This window comes from Rhagoletis pomonella, unplaced genomic scaffold (assembly GCF_013731165.1).
Source record: "Rhagoletis pomonella isolate Grant_MI unplaced genomic scaffold, Rhpom_1.0 Rhpom_scaffold_00007, whole genome shotgun sequence".
Lineage (NCBI taxonomy): Eukaryota > Metazoa > Arthropoda > Insecta > Diptera > Tephritidae > Rhagoletis > Rhagoletis pomonella.
This window is the reverse complement of record NW_023458561.1, coordinates 28,459,038-28,468,451: the sequence shown is the minus strand read 5'-3', so window position 1 is coordinate 28,468,451 and position 9,414 is coordinate 28,459,038. Positions and strand designations below refer to the sequence as shown.

The 9,414-nt window shown below is 31.9% G+C and overlaps 1 protein-coding gene across 1 annotated transcript in view; it reads left to right on the top strand.

Moving 5' to 3' along the window:
• Positions 1-9,414, top strand: part of LOC118742522 (aquaporin AQPAe.a-like) — a 72,942-nt gene that overhangs the window by 9,379 nt on the left and 54,149 nt on the right. The window lies entirely within an intron of this gene.

Below are 9,414 nucleotides of genomic sequence, written 5' to 3'. Positions count from 1 at the left end.
TTTTTTTTCAGTAAACATTTTTTTCTCAGAGTTACCTGCGGAAACTTTTTTTTACCAAATTTGGACAAAAACATACATAGGTATATTTAATTATTGAAAAAGTCATATTACTAATGTAGGTATGTGCATTAGGATGGCCCAAAAAAAAAGTGAAGTCGGAATTTTAATCCCTAAGATTGTTCTATACTGAAAAAATATACCCAAATTTTTTTATTTTGAAATCAAAAAATATTTAGAGGTCACTCAAAGTGCTTAAAGTTTTCCATGTCTTCGTAAAAATGGTATAGGATTCTTAAAAATCAATTATTTTCGACCGGAACACTCCGGTTCTCGTCAGGAGACTTCCAATAATAATACCCAATTGTTTATTTAATAATTTTTCAATACTAACGACTTTTAATGGGTTCCCCATTGTATTTTCAGAGGATTTTGGCGGACGTATAAAATATTGTTACTATGAAAAATTATTAAATAATTAATTTGGTATTATTATTGCAAGTCTTCTGAAGAGAAATAGAGTTTGCCGATCGATAAATATTGATTTTGAAGAATTCTTTACCATATAAAATACATGGAAAACTTTGAGCGCTTTGAGCGACCTCCTCTAAATATTTCTTGATTTCAAAATAAAAACAGGGGTATATTTTTTCGGCATAGAAGAATTCTACGTGGTGAGGGCATTAAAATTCCTTTTAATTTTTCACATGCATTTTTGGACCACCCTAATGTATGTACATTCCTACATACATACATATGTATGTACGTTTTCATTTGTGTTGTTCATTATCGAGCAACAAAAAAGCATTTATAGAAGTAAGTCAAATTAAAATCTAGTAGCTTCGACATAAAAAAATTCAATCAACTTATGTTCGATTGAATATCATCAATGTTTGCAATCGATGGCACGATGTGCGTTCTCATGGTCGGTTAAGACGTTATCACGTTTAGGTGGTTAATGGTGAGAACAAAATGTATTTGATTTTAATGGTAGTATATTATTGTATGGTAATTTATTCAGGTAATTGAATATCCAGGAAGAGATTTGTAGCTTTAAGCATAACGTACCATATAAACATTTAAACAATCAATAAAAATAAGAGAACGATTCTTGAAACAATTTAAAAAAAAAAACAAATCAGCATGCGCTAATTTAGTTTGCGTCTCTTTAATGTTTATGAATAACTTGAACAGCCGAATTAGTGCGTAATTTAAATTCGATGCAGGTGTAAATAAATACCGGTGAAATAATTGCAAAACAAATTAGTTGTTTTTCTAGTAGTTATTAATGCGAGCATTGCTAGAATAAGTGCTAAGAGCTCCTAGAGGGATAATACGAGTAGTCAAATAGTTTTTTTATGAAATAGTGACTGAAAATTGTGTGGACATCATTAAAAGGCGGTGAGTAAAAATTGTGTTTAATAAAATAATTAAGTGCTGTGGCACTAAAAAAATTGCTGTTTTTATACTTAACCGCATTTAAAAATGCAAACCAACTAAATATACAAATATATTCATGTACACACATACATTATTAAATTTCCGTTTTATTTATTATTATTTTTATATAAAGTTTTTTTTCCGAAAACAACACGCTATGCAGGTTTAAATGTAAACCAAATGAATTTGGGTGAAGAAGCTGCTTATTAATTTTCATAAACCGGCTTTTTGTTTTTAGGAGCCAATTTGCATAATTTTGGTGTTATTTATTTATACGTTCATTGAAAGAGGCGCACACAAAACATGCGACTACTCACACACACACACAGAAATGTACATACAAACATGAATGAATACATATTTACGCACCCTGCAGGGAACCCCCGAATTAATGAACCAACAAATTTCTAATTCCGTACTAGATATTTATCGCCAAAAACTAACCAGTCCGATAGTAACCAGATGCCCACCAGCTCAAAAGCAGCGAATTGTGGCACATAAAAAACGATTGTGTTTTACTTTTTAAAATTACCAGAGCTGCCAACTTGTCTCAAACCGTGCCATTTTAGGCCATACTACCGTGCCATTTTAGGCCATAATGGCACCTTTGAAAAATGGTAATATTTCAATAAATTTTTGTGAAATCCTTTGCGTGTACTTCTTTTTCTCAACTAAAATTTTCTTAATTTCTATAGTGTATACAACTGGGTTATCTTACTTTGGCATTGCACTTTTGTTTTAAGAATGCGTTTCTAATTTTAATGCCAATTGGGAAGAATTAAAAAGAATGGCAACTTTTATTTTTCTATTTGGCACTTTTTTATCCTCAATATGGCACTTCAAAAGCTACATACATGAGCCCCGCTGCTAAGTCCGCTTGTTGTTCTAAAAAATTATATTTTAATGCAAGAAGCAAGAACAATTAGAAATACCTTTCGGATTTAGAAATAGTTTGAGATGCAGCGGTTGGCAATTGGCACTTCGTAGGATATCAGGCAATGTTAAATTCGTCAGTTGCTAGCATACAAAATAGAATTAAAGGGCACTAGTCATGGTTCTAAAATCTCTAGTACCAAACCAGTTCGGCAACAGTGAATTTTCCCACCGGGTACATACATACATAAATATATGTATACATATACATATGCAAACTTAGCTAATTACCTACATGCATACATTTTCGCTGCAAGGTTTGCAGACAAGTCTGTCAGTATTTTGCTAATGAGTCAAATACATACATGAATGAGGTAGTCGCGCTACTACTCGATGATTATGAGAAATCGAAGCGCATAAAAAAATCAATGGAAAATAAATATATAAAAAGAAATAGTAGTAAAAAATAAGAAAAATAATAACAAGCTTAATATAAAAACCGCATGAAGAGTAAAGCAAAGCAGCACAGAAATAACTAGCTTTATAACTACGGTGACCATCATCCGTCATTTATTTTAAAAGACAGCCCGTTATTTTAACCCCTGTCCTTTATAAAACCTTTTTTTTTTTTGCAAAATAAAGGACATATTTTTCCTTTATTTCTTAAACTGCCCTTTAAATGAGCTCTGAATTTTTTAGAGGTCAATTTCTAAGCAGATAATATGAAAAAATAAATGTGCCCCTTATAATGAAAACCTTCGCCAGTTTGTTTCGCACCCCACTTAAGTGCTTTTTATTTAATCGGTAATGTTTGTACTATACGGCGGGCCAATTTTTTTTAACTAGGCGCGTACAGCACAGGTATGGACATAAGCATGTAAATAAGCTTTGCAGTAACTACATTTTACAAACTCCAAGAAGCTCAAAAGTCACGAAAACGAAGGCAACATTCTTATACTTAATTTTTAATCCTTTGGATTTATCGAAATCAAGGCTACTAATAATAAGGGTTTATTTAGTGCTATAAATTCCCCACGATGGTTAAAAAAGCATATATATATATTATTGTTTTTGTTGAAAAATGTATTATTTTTTTATAAACATATGATCTCTAATTTTACCAAATAAAATTGAAGTGCTAAATTATAAAATAAACTATTTTTTTTTAAAGGGTTTTAGAGATTTGAAATGATTTAGTATTATAAACAACTCGTAAATATTTAATTTAAATTACGATATGGGTAAGGTGCTTGTATCATACAAGTTGTATGCACGTATTCCCAAATAATTTTGAAAAAAAAACTCCTTTATTTTATGTTGGTTAATATGGTCACCGCATTTATAACAAAGTATTATGCTGAATTTCCACTAGGCATTGAAAAGACAAAAAATGTATGCCAATTAAAAAAATGCCATGTGGAAATGAACTTAATGACTACTTTTTTAATGTAATGATACGAATATTTTTTAATGCCCGACTTTGCCATTTGTCATTTTTGCCATTTAATGCGTAGTGGAAATCTAGCATTAAGTTCTTTGGCATGGGTGATTTTTTTTTTGTGATGCTTATACCTGCCTACTTGTTTAAGATGGATAATCAGCAACCTCAAAGTTTAATAAAGTTGAAAAAATAACATGGCAATATTCTATTGACTGATTCAGCATGAAGATTGTTTTACTTTTTACTTTTGTTCTTTAAGGGTATACATAAATATTTCATTGGCTATAACAGCGAGCAGTTCTGGTTTCTATAAAATAATACATCGCATTTGAAAAGCTCAAATGTTATCATGTGTATACGATTAAGTAGTTAGAACAAACTGTAAATGCTTGCAAAATTCAATCAACTGTTGACTATTAAAAGTAGTGTAGGGCAGTATCGATACGAAAAGTACTCAGAACTCGATTCCCAAAAGGATCGACAGCACCCAATTTTTAAAAGTATCGATACTGAGTACTCCAAAGAACTCAGTACTCACAAAAGAACTCGAAAGTACACAGTACACAAAAAAGGAACTCGAAAGTACTCAGAACTTAAAAGATCTTGAAAGTACTCAGTACTCAAAAATACTCTGTTTCAATAATCACTTTGATACATGTACTCAGGATCGATTCAAAGTACTCAGTATTAAGTGTCGAATAGACTTAAAAAGTACTGAGTTTGTTTTACATTTAACGGTATTCAGAAATGATTGTAATCAGTTTGCAGTTTCAATAATCTTCAAGTACAATACTTGTACCCAGTACAGTTAGCCATTCATTTGAAGTAATTTAGGATTCATATATATTATATAGTTTAAATAAAATACTACCAGCTTGTGAGATTTCTACACTAAGTATTGTAATGTTACCAACATGTGTATATTTGAAGAAAGTACTCATTACTTTGAAAAATACCCGATCCTTAAAAGTATTGATACCAAAGAACTCGATCCTCAAAAGTACTCGATACTTGCCAACACTAATTAAAAGCTCACTGTTATGTCGCACTTGTCGCCAGATACAAAGCGCTTTGTTTAGATACTTAATTGATTGATCAGGTGTTTAGAACAATTGGCCGATTTTAGAACGTACTCAAATGTTGTTTTGCCATGTAAATGTTGACAGTAAGCTTTTTTATTGTTTACGTGAATAATTGCTAGTCGTTGATCTAGCAGAGTGAGTATAAAGAAAGCGAAGCTTCTACTGAATCAATAAAAATTAAAAGCTCTTAATGTTAGCAAAATATAATAAGAATATCTATAGTTTATTTAGTACAGAAAATTGCCAATGAAGGATGATCTAAATAATTTAGCAAGTGTATTATTTAAAATAAATAAAAGCCTTTCGTTCTGTGAAACCTCCCAATAAGTGGCCCTCATTTATGAGGAAACGCACACCTGTGCTTTGAAGTTTAGGCATAGAAGAACTGTCCTTCCTTATAAAGACTTATGCGGCCCACTGCCTATTTGATTTACATGCCGTTTGTATATAAGACTAGGGGTGGACGCACCGGGCCATTGACGTAGTTGCAAGGTCATAGAAGATGAACTACAAAGTAGAAGAAGATTATCTACTATAATCAAACCATTTTCAGCAGAACATGCAGACATCTCTCAGGTGCGGATAAAACCATTGGCAAGGATTAAAGTGCAATAAAGTGATTCAGTCAGCTCGGCCTAGCTTAGAACTACATACATATGTATATACTTTGAAAATATTTTTTGCTTTACAACACTACCTTTGCCAAAGCTAAACTACTTTTAGTTTTTCCTTTCAAGAGAACCATTTAGATCAATAGAAAAATCAATATTCTGAATACGGGTTAAGTTAGGTCACAATGTGAAACAATATGCTCCTAAGTTGTATGGTATACCTGTTCTTCATTGAATCTGCACATCTCCAAAGAAAGTGCTATATTCTTTCCTGTTCGTTTTAATTCTTACAGATTTTATAGAGGCCCCCTGGCATGATAAAAACCGGCCAATGCCCAGTAAGAACCGCAACTAGACTCATAACGTCAGGTCTGGGGTTTTCTAATAATTTGTGTAATCTCTTCGCCAGTATATGTAAATCTATTCGAATGTTCAGTTTGATTTAAATTTCCTACAATTCACTACAGGTAATTTCGTACTTACAAAAATGAAATGTTTTCCTAATGTCGAACAACCATATTGATGTTACTAATAACCAGGGAACGGATTTTTAGGACCTAAAAACCTATAAAAAAGGCAAAATAAAATAACGAAATAGGCTGGAAAAGGCAAAATAAAATAGTGAAAAAGGCAGGAAAAGGCACTAGGTGTTGCAAAAAAGGCAAAAAAAGGCAGAACGAAATAGCGGAAAAGGCAGGAAAAGGCACTAAAAAAAGACAGAAAATACGAAGAACAATCAAAAAATACATGTATTTTAGAAATGTTTATATTATAAGTAAAAAGAGAAAAACTATGAACTAGGTTCATTATATGAAAAATTTGTACTTTGAATCTTTGGCTATTTTATCCTTTCGAGTTTCTAACTCATAAAACTTTAATCTGTATAGTTGTAGTAACATTGAACCACAAGATGCATTTTGAAGTTTTCTGGCAGCATTTTCATTCGATTTTCGCGAAGAAATGCCTTGAATGTACTAAATGTGTGCTCGACGTAAGTTGATACAAGCGGCGCCCAATTTAAAAATGGAACGTTTGAAACGTTCATATTATCAGGAATAAGGGCGTTTTCCTCGCCCTTTACAATTTTATCTACACCCCTTATTGTCTCCAAGCCTTCGTTAGCTGAGAAAACGGTATTGAATTTTTCCAACACCAATTTGGTAAGAGGTCTCTGCGCTTCTATAAGCCGCATGGGCAATGTGTATATTTTTTAATCTTAAAAAAAAATTGTAAATGCTATAATCACTTTTTTAAAGGTAGAAAAGGCAAAAAAAGGCAAATATCTTAAAAAAGGCAAAAAAAAGGCAAATATCTTAAAAAAGGCAAAAAAAGGCAACATCAAATGTGTATATATGGAATCAGGGAAAGCTAAATCGTGGACATTCTTAATCGAATATGCTCTATCTCGTTAGCAGAAAAAAAGGCAATTTCCATAAAATCCGTTCCCTGCTAATAACCTAAGAGATTAAGAAAAATAAAAGGAAAAAGTAAGTACTTCTAGATCTATGACACCGTGCAGCAAAAACCAAAAAAAAAATCAAGCAATCAATGTACTCACTAAACTAGGAGACGAATATAGTAAAACTCCGGTTCTAGTTTTTCTCTCTGGCGCACAGCTATTCTTATTCAGAAACGAACTCAAAACTGATAAGTATTTTCAATATATCTTCTATCAATATATCTTCTAAGCAAGCCGTTGAATCCATTTAATTCAACGAATCCGATAGTGGCACGTTCTAACCACGGTGTTCTTGAACCAAATTCAACTAAGTTGGTCTGGAAGGATGTAATTTCCAAATATTAATAATTTGAGGAGTCGTTACGAAGTCAGAATATGCAAAGTTTAAAATCGTTGCAAATGCTAATTTCAAAAAATTTCACTTTTTCGATTTCCACTCGAAATTTTCGCATTTCAAGATTTTTATAGCAATATATTCTTGATATCGGTTATTTTTATAAAAGTACATATGTCAACTAGGAACATTTCCAAATAACAGATTTGAAGTTTCAACCCTGTGCTTTCAGTGCGCTTTCAAAGTCATGTTTATAATTAGCTGTTATTTTGTCAGAATTATTAGTGAATTGCGGTGAGCTTGTGAAAGGTTGCGTTAATATAAATAAACAAAATTACATATGGAAAATAAAAGTCAAGGTATTTCTAATAATAATTAGTTAATGTGCATATCGTGTGTGTGTTTTTTTGTTGTTATTTTATGTGTTTGTAGTGCGTATTTAAAGAAAAATACTAAACAATATTTTCGTGTTCCGTGGAGTAGAACTAGCAAGCTGACGCGAACTAATAATAAAAAGCAAATTTTAATAATAATTGGATTTTATTTGAGTAATAACAGTTTTTGCTCATTTTGGCAAATTTTTCCAAAATTTAACATTTTACATAGAATAAAGCAAATTTGGAATTTTTTCACCACGCTAATGTTGAAAACTACTGAACGGATTGGTGAACATTTTTTAATAGAGGTATTATCTTTAGGCCTGAGAATTTCTATAGGCTTGCCATCTGTCTAAAAAATTACAAGATCCGCATTGCTCGTTGGATTACAAAAAATGAGGGGTCAAATGAAGGTGCTCGGCCTCTAGATGTCCAATAATGTATTATCTTTTTAGTAGGGTTGCCACCATTTTAAAAATTATAATATCTTCACAGTTAGTTGGACTAAAAAGGAGGTGCAAAGTGATTCGGATACGGTCCCCGAATGTGCAATAAGGTTTTATTTTTTTTTAGTGCGGTTGCCACTTGAATTGTGGCAATTAGGTAATTGAAATATGTATCACAATATGGGTGTCACACGTAAGGGGTTTAAGCAAGTTTTAAAAAAGTTTTGAAAAAGGTTATCGTTCAAAAGCAACGTTATATGGGGGGGAGGGGAAGTACGGGTTATCTGATCGCCGCAAAAATTTTGCCATAACTTGTTAATAGCATGAAGAACATACGTAACAAGTTTGAAAATGATAACTTTCTTTTTAGAACTTATATATGCAATAAGGTTTAACTTTTTTGAAAAGAGTTGCCACCTTATAAAAAATTACATTCAAATAATTTAAAAAAATAAATGTTTTTAAAATTAAATTTGTTTTTTAACTTTACTTTAGGAGGGTTGCCACTTGTTTAAAAAATCGTATTCAATTTGAATTAAAGAAATTAGAGAGGAGAAATGTGTTTAAACATATGGATACCAAACAAAGTGGAGGGTGCAGAAGGTAGTTGTTTAGAAAAATTTTGAAGAGGGCATGACTAAATCGGTTCAGCTCGACGTTGTGATCATATAAATATACATTTTCATGGGTCTGTACTTTCTTATTGTGGTACTTACAAACATCGGACCAAAGTAAGAGGTATAAAAACTCACACCTTTAGACTCCTCCGACGCCAAGTGTTAAGTTGTTGATATCATCAAAGAGTCATATCATCTACATATTTGTTGAGCCATAATTAATGTTTGTACAAAAAAATGGAAAATTTCCCATAGGGCAATCGTTCAATTTAATTTGATTTCAAATTGGAGATCAAACTAAAAATTTGGCATTTCTCGTGGTGAATACGAATGTCGGCTCTTTCTACTCGTGTTAAGTTAACAGCGCAACACCAAATGACTTTTTACATCATATGCTCCCAAAGCAGGGAATGTTAGGGGCCATTGCCGTATCCAACTTTATAAAAGATAGGAAATGTTAAATATTGCCAATAACAGAGAAAAACTGCTCTCACGTGTTTCACTAAATGAGTGAGTAAATATCGCATGCTCAGTGCTTCAGTTTTTCTGTGTGGTAAGCATTTGCATCTTTGCTATTTTATCGCATAAATAATTATGTAAATATGTACATACATATTGCATTTATAACACAAAGCAATAATACTTCTACTTTATATTCTTGTAAACATGTTTACAAGCACATTCGAGTTACAAGTGCATACATATGTACATATGCATGTATGTACATATGATTGTGT